The sequence below is a fragment of the Solanum verrucosum genome, unplaced genomic scaffold (assembly GCF_900185275.1).
Source record: "Solanum verrucosum unplaced genomic scaffold, falcon-dt-bn FXZP01000294.1, whole genome shotgun sequence".
Classification (NCBI taxonomy): Eukaryota; Viridiplantae; Streptophyta; class Magnoliopsida; order Solanales; family Solanaceae; genus Solanum; species Solanum verrucosum.
The window spans coordinates 301,984-316,440 of NW_026019925.1; the positions used below are offsets into that span (position 1 = coordinate 301,984).

A 14,457-nucleotide genomic window follows, 5' to 3' on the forward strand; every position below is an offset into this window, starting at 1 on the left:
GGAAACAAAAAGGGATTGCACTCAATGAGGATGCAGTTGTATCCAAGGGCAAGGCCATAAAACTCCGCACAACTGGTGGGAAAGGCAAGGTTAAAGGAAAAGCACCTGTGTCACAGGAGGTAAGCTACGACAGTGACGGCATCTATGAAACTTACCTTACCACTTCTGAGAGTTAGGGTGAGCATCAGAAGCCTCAAACTATAGCTTCTGATGATGATGAGCTGATAGTAGCATAGAGGGCAGAGCTACGTTAAAAAAGAATGCATGATCCATCTAGGATCAGGACACCTCCACCCACCACTTTTTATCCTCCAGTTCCAAAACAGGATTTATTCCTAGCACCTCTTATACAGTGTCCACCTCTCAAGTCGATTAACAGATTAAAGACTGAGGGGCTGAGGACCATCATTGAGGAAAAGCGTCTGTCCACAAATGGGGTGATTGACAGATACCCAGAGATTATGAGTTGTCTGAAGGCTCAGAAATTCCAGATCTTCACCAAGCCCCCTGGCCCATATATTCCAAATTGGGTCCGGGAGTTCTATGCCTCTTATGGGACCTTGAGACCACAGGGGAAGAAGCCAGCAGCTAAATTCAACCTGATTGACTACGTGGTTGTCAGGGTAAGAAGGTGCAATGTGATTGTACTACCGTCAACGTATAATTAGAATGCACAACGAGGCTTGAGGATGACTGTCTCCACAAGATCACGATGACGACTCTGAAGAACATGAGGAAGTGGCTGGCTCCATTGATATCAGACGACACTCCCAAGTGGCTTGAGTTTGGAGTAGCTATTGAAAAGAAGGACCTCAATGTGGCAGCGAGGTATTGGTTTGGCTTCATCAGCAACGTGATCATGCCTTCCCAAAATTAGTTTATTCTTCGCCATGCCAAAGAAGCCTGTTTGGGCTATCTCATTAAGGGGTCCAGTCTAAACCTGGGATGATCATCACAAAGGAAATGATCATGTGGTCCAAGCAGCGCCAGACTTTACTCCCCTTCCCGGTGTTGATTACCGAGCTATGCAGACGGGCTCTAGTTCCGAGAGATGCAAATAAGGATATGAAAGTGATTCCCACATCTGCCACTGATATCCGAAGAATTGAGGCTGAATATTTAAAGGACCAGGCTGAGAAGAAAAGAAGGCAAACCCGATGGATTAATCCCCAGTTATGGATACAGATTCCCTACCTATAGAGGCATCATTCCCTACTCCGGCCCCTAGGCCTTCAGGTACCCCTATCGTTGTCCCTTCTGAGGTTCTAAGTTCTTCTGCTTCTACACTGCCTCCTAGACCTGCTGCTGCTCCTATCTTCCGGACCCCGTTCACTCAGGCTTCATTACTCCAGATGGGGCAACTTGCCTATTCTACGGATCGTCGAGTTGCTAGAATCGAGGCCTGCATTCTGAGCATGATTCAGACTTTCCTGGTTGATGTTGTGACACCCTTGAGCACTGTCATTGATGCCCTTACGGCAAGGATAGTGGTGTGCGACCGTGGCTAAAGGGCCATCGAGGAGGTGACGGCCTTAAAAGCCTTTATAGCTGTGTTGCAGAGCGATGTGGATCAACTGAAGTCCATCGATATGTTCATGATCTTCGGGACAGTAGAGATCCCATATGTGCTACCACCGGAGATGAGGGTAGAGTTGAGCATAGAACTGATCCTGAGTCTGTGGTGGAAACTGATGAGGAGATGCTCAAGGTGGCTAAGGAAGCTGCATATGAGGGCCTTACTGAGACATAAGAGGCCATGGTAGATGATGTTGTACAGGCTTCTTTGGTATATACACCATTGGCAGCTCCTAGTGCTAATAATGTTCCTTCTGAGATGACTTTGGGTACTGAGGCCCGAGACAGGACTGATGCACCGGGCACAGATGCCCAGACTAATGGAGCGACTGCGTAGACAGGATCCCCTCTTTACCTCCCTCTTTATCTTACTTTTATTTTAACTTTTGGATATTCTTGTTTGCATTTGAGTATAAATGCTTTTATTTGTGGTGGGGTGAGGCCCACCTTTTGTGTGATTTTTTGTGAATATTTATGTTTTGTTTATACATTTGGGTTTTTGAGCTAAAACTGTGTTATACACTGCTTTTTGTGGAAGGTTTGAGCTTGTGGCTCCGTGTTTTTAATTATAAATGATTTTTGACCCTTCCAAAAAATTGTTGCCAACTCTTGTTTGTATTGAATGTGGTTGTTCTTGTGCAAATTTGAGTATCGGTTTTGATCAATACCGATAACTTGAATAGTGCTCATAATCAAACAAAAATGAATGTGCGGCTACGATGAGGCCAAATGAAGTTGCATAGCCAATATATGAACTCTTTGCATCTCGTTATGACTAGCCAAGTATCGAATTGAGTCTCATGTGATGAACATTGGACACTAGCGAAAGTGTGGAGTCTTGTTTGACTTTGGTGTCAATGCCTTCTGTGATAAGCTTATTGTGAACCATGTGTGATGACACCTAGAATTTGCCCCATTGGTCCGGCTGTCTAAGTGATGCAATCTCTTGTTATGATCTTAGGCAACTTTAAAGAGTGTAAAACAATTTGACATTATACCTCTTTTGTGGCCTACCTTGTGAGTGTGTGAACCCCTCTTGAGCACCCTTTGAGCCTTAACCTTTTCTTGGAAGAAACTTGATGACATTGTGACCTTTTCTTGATCCAATACCCGTAATCCTCATGATTTGTGATTAGTTTGAATAGTCAACTTAGGCCAAAAGCCTAAGTTCGGGGTGCGGTGAAAGGAGAAGGTAAATCAAGACGTGCAAGAAAGAGAAGAAAAGAATGAAAAAAAAAATGCAAAAGAATGAAAAAATTGTGGAATAAAGCTGTGAAAATACTAAAAGAAATGGGGTTTCCAACAGTCCATGGAAAGTGAATAAGGGGATGACTTGTAAGCACGAATGAAAAATGATGAAGAAAAGGAAAGGAAGTGTTGTTCACACCATATTTCATGAGGAGTTTAGCCACTGAGCCTAAATTGACCATACCTTTGCACTCTTTGATCTTGAATGAGCTGAAACAAATGTTGGTTGGAAAATACGAGCAAGCCTATGGGTGAAATCATACATTTTGTTCATCTTTGTGAGTGTGAGCATTGCATTTGATTTCGAAACTTTAAATTGTTGAATCATTATATGTGAATATGGAATCATTCTTTGTGTGAGGGCATTTGAATACCTTTGTTGAGCTTAAACTTGCATTTGAAGCAAGTATTGTGAGCTTGAGATTCTTTGATATTGGTGTGTCACAGCTTGACTCTTTGAGTGCACAATTGATCTTTGCATGAGTAAGTTGAGTCTTTTTGTGTGCATTCACGATTGAGTCTTGTGTAGCACTGTTTGAGATATCCTCTTTGAACTGCTGAACTTGAGTTTTACTTGAGGAAAAACAAAAGTTTAAGTTGGGGGTGTTGATGAGTCCATGATTTGGACTCATTTTAGGGCTTAATTTTAATAGAATTAGTGTCCTTGAATGCATATTTTGTCTCAATAACTAATGTAAATCTTTTTATTTCAGGTATTTGGACTTAGGGACAAAGCATGGACACCATTGACCAAAAAGGAACAAGGGAGCTGAAAGAACAAAGAAAAGAAGGCCTGAGTATCGCCTAAACCATTGGGCGAGTCATCGAATGGCCTTGGTCTTGCCTAATGTTCCAGTGTACCAAGCCCTAAAGGAGAAAATCAAGTCGGTGATAGAAAGTAGCAGTCCGCGAGTCGCCGAACGGTTCCGCGGTACAGTACTCTATTGCCCAAAGTTACAGGACCTCAAGGATGCTGAAGGCAAATGCAAAAAGGTGATACAAATGACCAATGGGCGGATCTCCGAGTGGATCGGCGATCCTGACTTATTTCACCAACTGGTCCTTCGCATCACACTTTTTGGAAACTATAAATACTTGTTTAAATTTTTAGCTTAGTATCTGATATCATATTATTATTTAGTTTTTGAAGTTGCGAACTCAGAACTGAGTTTGAGAGACATTTTTCCTTAGCTTTGAAGATATGAAAATTTCCATTTCTAACAAATTGAAAGTGGGTATTGAAGATTCTTCATCTTAGACATTTGTAAAGACAATATTAATCGTACCCAGTTGATGGAAACACATTTCGGTATCGATTTCTGTCCTTTTACTATGTCTAGCTAAAACCCTAATTCCTGGGGTATGATTATGTGACTATGGGTTGAATTAACTGTTGGGTATTGCTAATTTATAGTCTATTTTATGTTTAAAAGTGATTTCGTTCAGTAATTGTGGTTGAATTTAATGGGTTGTAGTTGCAAATACAATCCTAACTTCGTGCTTTTGGCTTGCTCGAGAGAGAGTTTTAAAAACCAAATTGTTGGATTGATGGTCTGTGGGTATTGGGTTGTCATGGGTTCAGCTCGAGAGAGTGAACCCTAAACCCTTTTCCACACATTCAGCTCAAGAGAGTGAATGGACTAAAGCGAAGGTTGTTCTTCATTGCGGCTTATCGGTGTTCGAGAGAAACCAATTCGATTCGGGGTAAATTGTTCGAGAGAAAGTTTACCCCCACTAAAGTCTAGCTTATTCACTGATTTGCAGCGGTTTACAATTAATTACAATTACCCGATTATTTTCCTTAGCCCATAATCCTATCACATCCCAAGAATCCCGTCTCCATATTCGTATTTTCATATTGTTTGCTGTTTTTAGTTGCTAGTTGACTACAAACCACCTTTTGATATTTGTCACTTGTGTCAACCTTTAATTTTTCATTTTTTTCTTCGTAAATGCTTTTAGCTATAATTGACTTGAGCATATTTATGCTTTTCTATTGATTCTTGAGTACAAACAACTCCCTTGGGATTCGACCACAACTCACTAGTTGGGTTATATTACAACTCACGATCATTGACACTTAAACTGGAAGTAGTGTCCTGATACGTGAAATCAGGAACCTACAAAAGTGCAGAAGCAAGGAGTGTGTCACTCCCCGAGGCTACCCCCTTGACATAAACACGGGACCTATGATCACGAGTGACCCCAAGCTAACCATAAGCTCGCATATCATAAGCATACTGAAAGAAAAACAAATACTATGCGGAAGTTTAAAGTAAAGGATAACTAAAGTGGGGAATACTCAACTGATCTGAATATGTAAGGTACTATGAGTTTTAATGCAACTGAAAGATCAACTCAAATCTAAAGTTGAATCTAATACTATGTCTGAAAAAGGCCTCTAACTGACTAGAGTTGTTGGGACAGGCCGAAGCTAACACTAAACATACTGAAAACTAAAATGAAAAGATTGAATCTAGAAAACATGTCTCTTGTCCTCGAAATATGAGGAATCACCATTGAAGCTGTTGAAGTAAAGATCGGGAATCGATCTACATGTGATCTGGATGCTGAGTACCTAAACCTACATTATGAAAAGATGTAGCACAGAGTATCTGTCAGTACTTGGAATGTACTGAGCATGCAGGATATAGAATGTAGCTAAATAAAATACATAAACTGAGCAATGATATAATCTGAACTGAATATAAATACTGAAATATACAGAATACTAAGCTAAATGCAATGACCAAGTACTAATCCTGAACATGACATACTGAGAATGCATATTAAGGTATAAATGAAGACTTGGTCAACTACACTAATTTATGACAGTGGGAGCTACTATTAACCGACATAAAACCATGTGAGCTAAACGTGGAGTCCGATGTATATGCCCTATCAAGAGGACCCAATATACGTTGCCAAGGGTATAAAGGCATGATTGGCGTGATAACTAAATATAATGCCCACATAGGGGACTTATAAACATAAGGCGGCACGTAGTTCTAGGACTAAGAGGGTACGTTGAACCATATTCCAACTCGATGTAAAGTCTACTTCCAACTGAATATGTATATACCACATTATGACTTAAATGTTGAAATACCGAATAGCTTAAAAAACTGATATGCAAAATCTAAGACTATAACAATTATATACTAATAATGTGACATTCGAAACTGAAGCATGATTATCTGTTTGACTAACCTAGCAAGTGCATTTCATAAACTAAAGAATCTACACAACTACGGTTCTGAAGTTCATACAAGGAATTTAACAACGATTCCAAGAAAACATGATAATTCAATTCAAAACACTAGAACAGCTAAATTACAACAAATATCTAAAGTTTCTAGAAACCCTAGGTCTAAACAAAAGATAGAGAATCAAAAATCTGAATGAAGTATAGGGACCTAGTGAAAAAAAGGAATCCACTAGTGAAATCCCACATACTTGGTGACGAATTTCACGGAGAAATCTTTCAACTTCGGGGCTGGAACTGAGGAAAACTTGTTGCGTTCCTAGAGAGGGATTGGTCGATTGTTTCTTCTCCTTTTGCCCTAGGTTTGATGAATTTTAGGAGAATAATTGGTTAGGGAAAGTTCTAATGCAGTTGCTAGGCTTAAACTGACCAAAACTACGTAGTTTAGGGGTTAAACGATGTAGTTTAAGTGTCCAACGCATAGAGAAAATGACCAAAATGACCCCAACATAAAATCCGACGGAGGCCTTCCACGGGCCATATGACAGACCGTCACAAGGACCACAGCCCATCAAGTGGGTCGTGGTCTACTGTCCAGTGCCTTCTAGTTCTGGGTGGTCCAACCACGAGCCTTACCACGGCCCGTGTGAAGGACCACGGACCGTGAAAGTCAACATGGTTCTTCACTTGAGTTAGGGTATGTCAGCTCAGGTTCACAGACGCCACCACGGCCCATCTTCGAGACCACGGCCCTTGGAGGGCTCCGTTGTCTGACGCCTATGCCTGGTGGGTTCTGTCTGGCTACCACAGGTAAGTCGACGGACCGTGGTTCCTTTCACGATCCTCGAACCCTGTCGTGGTTCACCACTTTCTGCATTTTTTCTGCTGCAACTTCTAAATTTGATTTCCGAGGTGTTACAAATTGAGTACCAAACAACACGGTACTCAGCAAGTAACCTACTAAACAAAGCACAACTAAGTTAGAATACGAGTACTCCTTTGATCCCAACTGAACCTCCTGAAACTACAACTTGCATAGAAATAAGTCAAACCTAACAACTTTGCAATACATAGTTCGCAGATCTTAACATTCACAGTTTAACAGTCAAATTTCAACAACCAACGAGTATCAAGTAGACCATTTCCCTTTGACACAATATCACTATTCAGAACCATTTTCCTTTGGCTTTTTATAATATCACTTGTCAGAACTATTTTCCTTCGGCATAATCATCACATGTATAATCACGGTGCACAACAATCGATGAAAATAAGTAATTTTACATCATAAGAAAGAGACAATAACTCGGGTAATTCAAGTCCACAATAATGGCATCAAGGTTTCTCATCAATCAATACACAATGAACGGAAATACAAGATTCTACAAGTTTTATGGGTTTATAAGATCACCTACCTCAATTCAATCAAATGTCAATTCAAGACTTGAGTCTTCCCTTTCTGAACAATGCACAAAGACACACAATCTAGTTCAACCAAGTAAGCACAATAAGATGTTAGAAATAACAACAACCAAATCATAAATATTTAAAAATGGGTCAAAAGAACTCAAAACCCCAATTCCAAAATTGAGGTTTGAATAAAAAAATTCTTTACTTGAAAATATTATCCAATGAATTTGGAACTCATTGGTGAAAACAATTTCGAAAAAGGAATTAAAATGAGTTCACAATCACCATTTTATTTTAGAACTCAAGTTCTTGTAAAACCTTGTCATTGTCAATCAAAATCCCAAGTTTTGATATTCAATTTTATAAATGATAAAAGGGGATTGCAATTTTAGGGTCACAAAGGCTTACCCTAATGATTTATCATAAGAAATTAGTTCAAAATCGCCTCTAGGCGTTCTCTGAAATTCAAAATAGGGAAAAATAGGAGTAAAACCCTGAAATGACAAGCCAAAAAGGTCTCTAATACCGCAAAAGCGACATCTTGTTTGCAAAAGTGAACACCAGAAAACCCGATCTTCGCTTTCGCGAACTAGTCTTCGCTAACATTGAGGTCGTGATCACAAACAGGTCATCGTGAATGCATTGATCAGACTCTCTCTATCACGAAGGTTGTGAAAGTGATGACCCTTTGTGAAAGCGCGGCATAGAAGATACTAGCAAAATACAACCAACTCAAAATCACCGAAAGGACCCTTGGGAATAGATCAGAACCCCGTACATACAAATCACATATTCAATCCACTTAAACTCATCATTCCAAAATCAAATGGAACCATCGAAACATGATTCTGAGGTAAACTTGATCTAAAACTCGTGAGAGTCTCAAGTAAATGAACATAACGCCTAAAAAGGCTAAATCAAACTCGGCACCTCTGAAAATTCAACCAAGACCTCACTCAGGCCTAAAATTATCCATTGAATCCAATGGAACTCTCAGAATTCTTATCCAAACTTTCGAACCCCGAATGTCGACCAGAGTCAATACAAAGGTTAAAATTTCACAAATTTCCAACTTCGGACTTCAATCCTCAAAAAGACTCTAAATATGAAACCCCCAACTTTCGGGACCGATGGAATAGTCAAAATTTTATTCTAACAATTGAAACTCCAAAAAATCACTCTTAATCACTTTACCCTTTAAAAACTCAAAAATTAAAAATATCCACAACTTTCACTCAATGTTTGAAACTAAATTTCAAAACTAAATAAAAAAAGCCTCGGGCTAATATCGGGAAGGACAAAATTAAAATTTTGCAAAAATTTCTAAAAATGACCAACCGGGTTATTACATTATCCACCACTAAAAACCATGTTCGTCCTCGACCATAAAGCAAAAGAAAGTACTTGGGGCTTAAACAAATTAAGGATATCTAGCATGCATATCAGAATCTGTTTCCCAAGTCGCCTCACCAACTAAATAGTGTTTCTACTACACCTTCACTAAGCGATCTTCTTGATCCTAAGCTTTTCGACCTGCCTATCCAAAATGGATATATGCTCATGTAATGTACTATTTCTTATGTTTTAATAAGGAAATGACCAGTTTGCTCTTCCCCATAGCGTTATCATGCTTATTTTGTGTTGTGGGAATGGTTGGTGTGATCTTTGATGTGATCGTATGTGTTGTTTTTTGTGACTTTGACCCTTTTGATTTGATAATTATTTGTATGGTTGACTTTAGTCAATATTTTTAATTCTGAGCATTGGTTAGAGATTCAAAATCATTGATGAATTGATTATGCAGTTGTGTTGTATGTGTTGTGATGCATTTATCCTCATTTGACATATGATTGTTCATGGAAATATGATAAAGTGGAGAAAAGCTATTTATTTTAGAAAGAAAATGAGACACCTTAAATTTATCCTTGACCACGAGCTAGGTTACAAGTTGATTGTATATTGAGATTTTGAGATTTTGAGATTCTTATATGAAATGTGAGTCCCCCATGGGTCTTTTTCTAGAAGCTAAATCTTGGCAAGATGTATACAATAGGTTGTATGACAACCTTTATTCCACCACTTCATCTCATCATCTTATTGCATTGCGTTGCCTAGATTTTTTGTGTTGTGTAACTTGATTATCTGTTGATATGAGTATTAACTATAGCCTTATGTGTTAACCTTATTCACATTGTTACACCTTAGCATGACTATGAATGCCTTAAGTTTTTTTGGTAATTAAGGTCATATTGTGTGTGAAATCATTTATAAGGTGTGAGTTTGGAAATATCTTTTGATATCTATAAAACCATTGTTTGTACTGTTGTTATGAAAGAGTGAAGTTTCTATCTCTGTTTCATTTGTTCACACCAATGGTTTTTGTTTTTCCTTTTCTTCTATATATAAATTAATTTTAATTTTAATCCTTATGATATCTCATCAAATAAATATAATTATTAATTAATTATGTTACTTAATTATCAATATATTATGTTGAGTATGTATTGTTACTTCATATTTGACAGTAATATAATTCTAAAAATAATTCAAATATAACATACTTCAACACACACTTGAGTTAATTGAAGAATAAACATTTCACATCTAATATCACAAAAATCAAAAGAATAATTCACTTTTTTGGCATTAATCAATGAAGTTCTATCAATAAGGAAAATTATTCTACTCTTCAACACATCAAAAATTAAAATATCATTGATGCAAAAAGAAAATGACAATATAATGTCTCTAAGTAAACTTTCATGCATAAATGTCTTATTTTCTATTTGTAAATCCTTGAAAATCCATAATCATCTTCATAAAAATGTTGAAGTTTTCACTCTTCTCATCATACTTATCCTAACATTTCTTGCATCACTTCCAAATCTTCTTCCACCCCTTGTATGAATCTTGTGTTCATTATGAAGCTTTTCACAATCCTTCACCTCCTTTGAAAATTAGCCATGCAAATTCTGTTTCAACAATATGAATTTCAATATTCAAAAGAAAAGAGAACATTTTCAAATATATATCGATAATATTGTTGAAAAAGTAAAGAAATTTCAAGTATATGAGGTTACATTATTTTTAAAATAAACTAAAAAGAAAAGGTTATGTTGTAATATTTTTGTGATTACCAGGGTGTGATTCACACAAGTCTTTTATGAAGAGGCAATACTGAGGAGGGTAATTTTGGAGGACAAAAAAGGTCATTGTCCATAACAACTTGTCTTGACATCTATAATATGTCAGTCATAAGAGGCTGACTATATTCAAAGGTCGAAACAACCTTTCAAAACTCAATTAGAAAATACTCAGGGCTAATATCGGGAGGGAAAAAATTATAATTTTACAAAAATTTCTAAAAATGACCAACCGGCTTATTACATTATCCACCACTAAATCCCATGTTCGTCCTCGATCATAAAGAAAAAGAAAGTACTTGGAGCATAAAAAATTTAAGGATATCTAGCATGCATATCAAACGATGTCTCCTGAGTTGCCTCAACAACTAAATAGTGTTTCCAGTGCACCTTCACTAAAGCAATCTTTTTTATCCTAAGATTTTGGACCTGCCTATCCAAAATGGCTATACGCTCATGTAATATCCTATTTCTTATGTTTTAATTAGGAAATGACCATTTTTCCCTTTCCCATAGCATTATCATTCTTAGTTTGTATTATGGGAATGGTTGGTGTGGTCTCCGATGCGATCGGATGTGTTTTTGGTGATTTTGACCCTTTTGATTTGAGAATTATTAGTATGGTTGACTTTGGTCAACATTATTAATTTCGAACGTTGGTTAGAGACTCAAAATCCTTGATGAATTGATTATTCATTTGTGTTGTATTTGTGATGCATTCATCCTCATTTGACATATTATTGTTCATTGGAAATGTGAGAAAGTGGAGAAAAGTTATTTATTTTAGAAAGAAAATGAGATACCTAACATTTATCCTTGACCACGAGCTAGGTGAAAAGTTGATGAGATATTGAGATTGTTATATGGACTGTGAGTCCCCCATGGATCTTTTTCTGGAATTAAAGCTTGGCAAGGTGTATACAATAGGTTATGTGAAGACCTTGATTCAACCACATCATTTCTTCATCTTATTGCATTGCATTGGCTAGATTTATTGTATTGTGTTACTTGATTATATGTTGATATGAGTATTAACTATAGCCTTATGTGTGAAACTTATTCACGTTGTTACACATTAGCCTGTCTATGCATGCCTTTAGTTTTTTCTGGTTATTAAGGTCATATTGTGTGTGAAATCATTTATAAGGTATTAGTCTAGAAATATCTTTAGATATATAGAAAAGATTGTTTGTTTGTTATGAAAGAGTGGATCTATCTGTCTTTCATTTGTTCACACCAATTGTTTTTGTTTTTCCTTTTCTTCTATATATAAATTAATTTTAATTTTGATTCCTATGATATCTGATTAAATACATTTAATCTTTATTTAGTTACATCTTAATTATCAATATATTAAGTTGAGTATGTATTGTTACTTCATATTTGACAGTAATACAATTTCAAAAATAACTCAAATATAACATACTTTAACACACACTTGAGTTAATTGAAGAATAGACATTTCACATCTAATATCACAAAAATCAAAAGAACAATTCACATTTAGGCATTAATCAATGTAGTTCTATCAATAAGGAAAATTATTCTACACTTTAACACATCCAAACTCAAAGTTTCATTGCTGCAACAAGAAAATGGCAATATAATGTCTCAAAGTAATATTTCATGCATAAATGTATTATTTTCTATTTGTAGATCCTTGAATAGCCATAAGACTCTTCAGAAAAATGTTGAAGTCTTCATCTCTACTCAGCATACTTATCCTAACATTTCTTGAATCACTTCCAAATCTCCTTCCACTCCTTGTTTGAATCTTGTGTTCTTTAAGAAGCTTTTCACAATCCCCCTCTTCACCTCCTTTGCAAATAACCAATGCAAAAGTAGTTTAAAAAAAAAATATGAATTTCAAATTTAAAAGAAAATAAAACTTTTTCAAATATATATCAATAATATAGTTTAAAATGTAAAGGAATTTCAAGTATATGAAGTTACATTATTTTTTAAATAAATTAAAATAAAAATGTTACGTTGTAATATTTTCGTGATTACCAGGGTGTGATTCACACAAGTCTTTTGTGAAGAGGCAATACTGAGGAGGGTAATTTTGGAGGACAAAAAGGTCATTGTCCATAACAACTTTTCTTAACCTTTGCCATCTGTCAGTCATAAGAGACTGACTATATTCAAATAATTTTTTCAATGTGAAATCCAAACAACTATTAGAGACCACTTCAAGAGTCTTAGCAGCTCTAAGTTGAGCTTCTTTTGAAACACCAATTATACCGATCTACATGAACTTAGTCATTTTCCTTGCCACCTCTTTGTCCTTAACAAGTGCCCAACTACATGCAAATCAAATTATAATAAGTGATAAATTGAAATATTTTCTAATTATTGTGAGCTCACTTGAAATTAATGTTTTAAAAACTTACCTAATTCTGGAACCAACATGGCCAGTGCATTTTGAAATAGTAAAGTGCATAAGATCATGGTTGGCATGTGAGTTAATAGCAGTATACTGTGGCCAATAATAAGCTAAGTCGTAGATTAATTTTGCTTAATATCCATTAAATACAGGCTCTCTAATAATCCCATCATGATTATTTTGAGATGTAATCAACTCAATATAAGCTCCATCTTTCTAAAAAAAAATTGCATCTCTCCTGCCCATTTGTGTAGTCCTTACCTCACAAAATGAGTCACATCAGGATATGCCTGCAAAAAGACAAAACTTATTAATAAACATCGAAAAATGACACTTTTAAATTTGACTTATTAAGTCACACGATGTGTTCCAAGAATTGTGATTCATGTTGTATTTAAGGGTTTTACCTAGTGATTACTGATGTTGATTGTGAATACTAAAAATTCGAATTTAAAATCCAGCAAAGGAAAAAGAATGTTATATTTAATGGATCTAACATGTACCAAGAACCATAACTTCAGACTGCTAATTTTATTGAGCAGAGCATAAACTTTACAATTTAAATAAAAAAATATTGTATAAACGTGTACCGAATAAAAAGGTGTATATGAAACTACACTGGTTGGTTCAGGTTGATCAGACGGAGAAAGAGCATAAAGGGCAGCTTGCACAAGCTGGCTTGATCCTGTGCCAACAACAATATAATGATCATCAAAAATTGCATTTCCAACTACATTGTGCAGCCTCTTAGTTTGTTCCTCTAGTTTTGACTCCAAGAACCAACACAAGCTCTTACCATTAGCAAAATAACTCAATGAATCATCACCATGGAATGTTATGTCACACTTGTTCCCTTTTTTCTCCAATATGACTCATACATTGTTGGATCACCACTATACACACACAAAAAAATCCCAAATTAGTATTCCAACAAAGAATTGAGCATTTCAACAAATTGTAAGAAAATGGAACTAATCTTGACAGAGATTTAATCAATCTCAAAAGCTAGCTAGTTCATTAGGGGAGGATTCGATAAGGACTCAATGGTTTTCACCGTCTAATCATTTCGAAGGCCACTCTATAAATTTTGTCCCCCTTTTATCTCAATGGTTAAATTATTCTCTAAAAGTAGGTAGATGAATATTTTTTTTGTAGATAAATTTATTCCACTTGGCTAACCAAAGACAAACAAATTATCTCATTCTGACACATTACACCCCATGACATTCGAAGGGCACAAAATATAATAGACCGCTCAATATTGAGTAAATCAAAATTGATGATTTTATAAATTAAAAAAATGACTCATGAGAATAGGTCAAGACAATAAGCTTATAACTTAGAATACGAACTGATCCAGAACAATAGTGGGGGAAGTGTCCCTAGTGTCATTTTCTGGAGTTGGACAAGGGACTAAAGAACACTTGACAAGAAAAACATTTGTTCGACTCATCTTTTTCTCTTCTTTTCTTTTCAAATATAAAATCTTA

The 14,457-nt window shown here is 36.2% G+C and overlaps 1 pseudogene; it reads right to left on the reverse strand.

The window, feature by feature from the left end:
• Nucleotides 1–12,220: 12,220 nt before the first annotated feature.
• On the reverse strand, nucleotides 12,221–14,420 carry LOC125827567 (L-tryptophan--pyruvate aminotransferase 1-like; annotated as a pseudogene).
• Nucleotides 14,421–14,457: the final 37 nt, after the last annotated feature.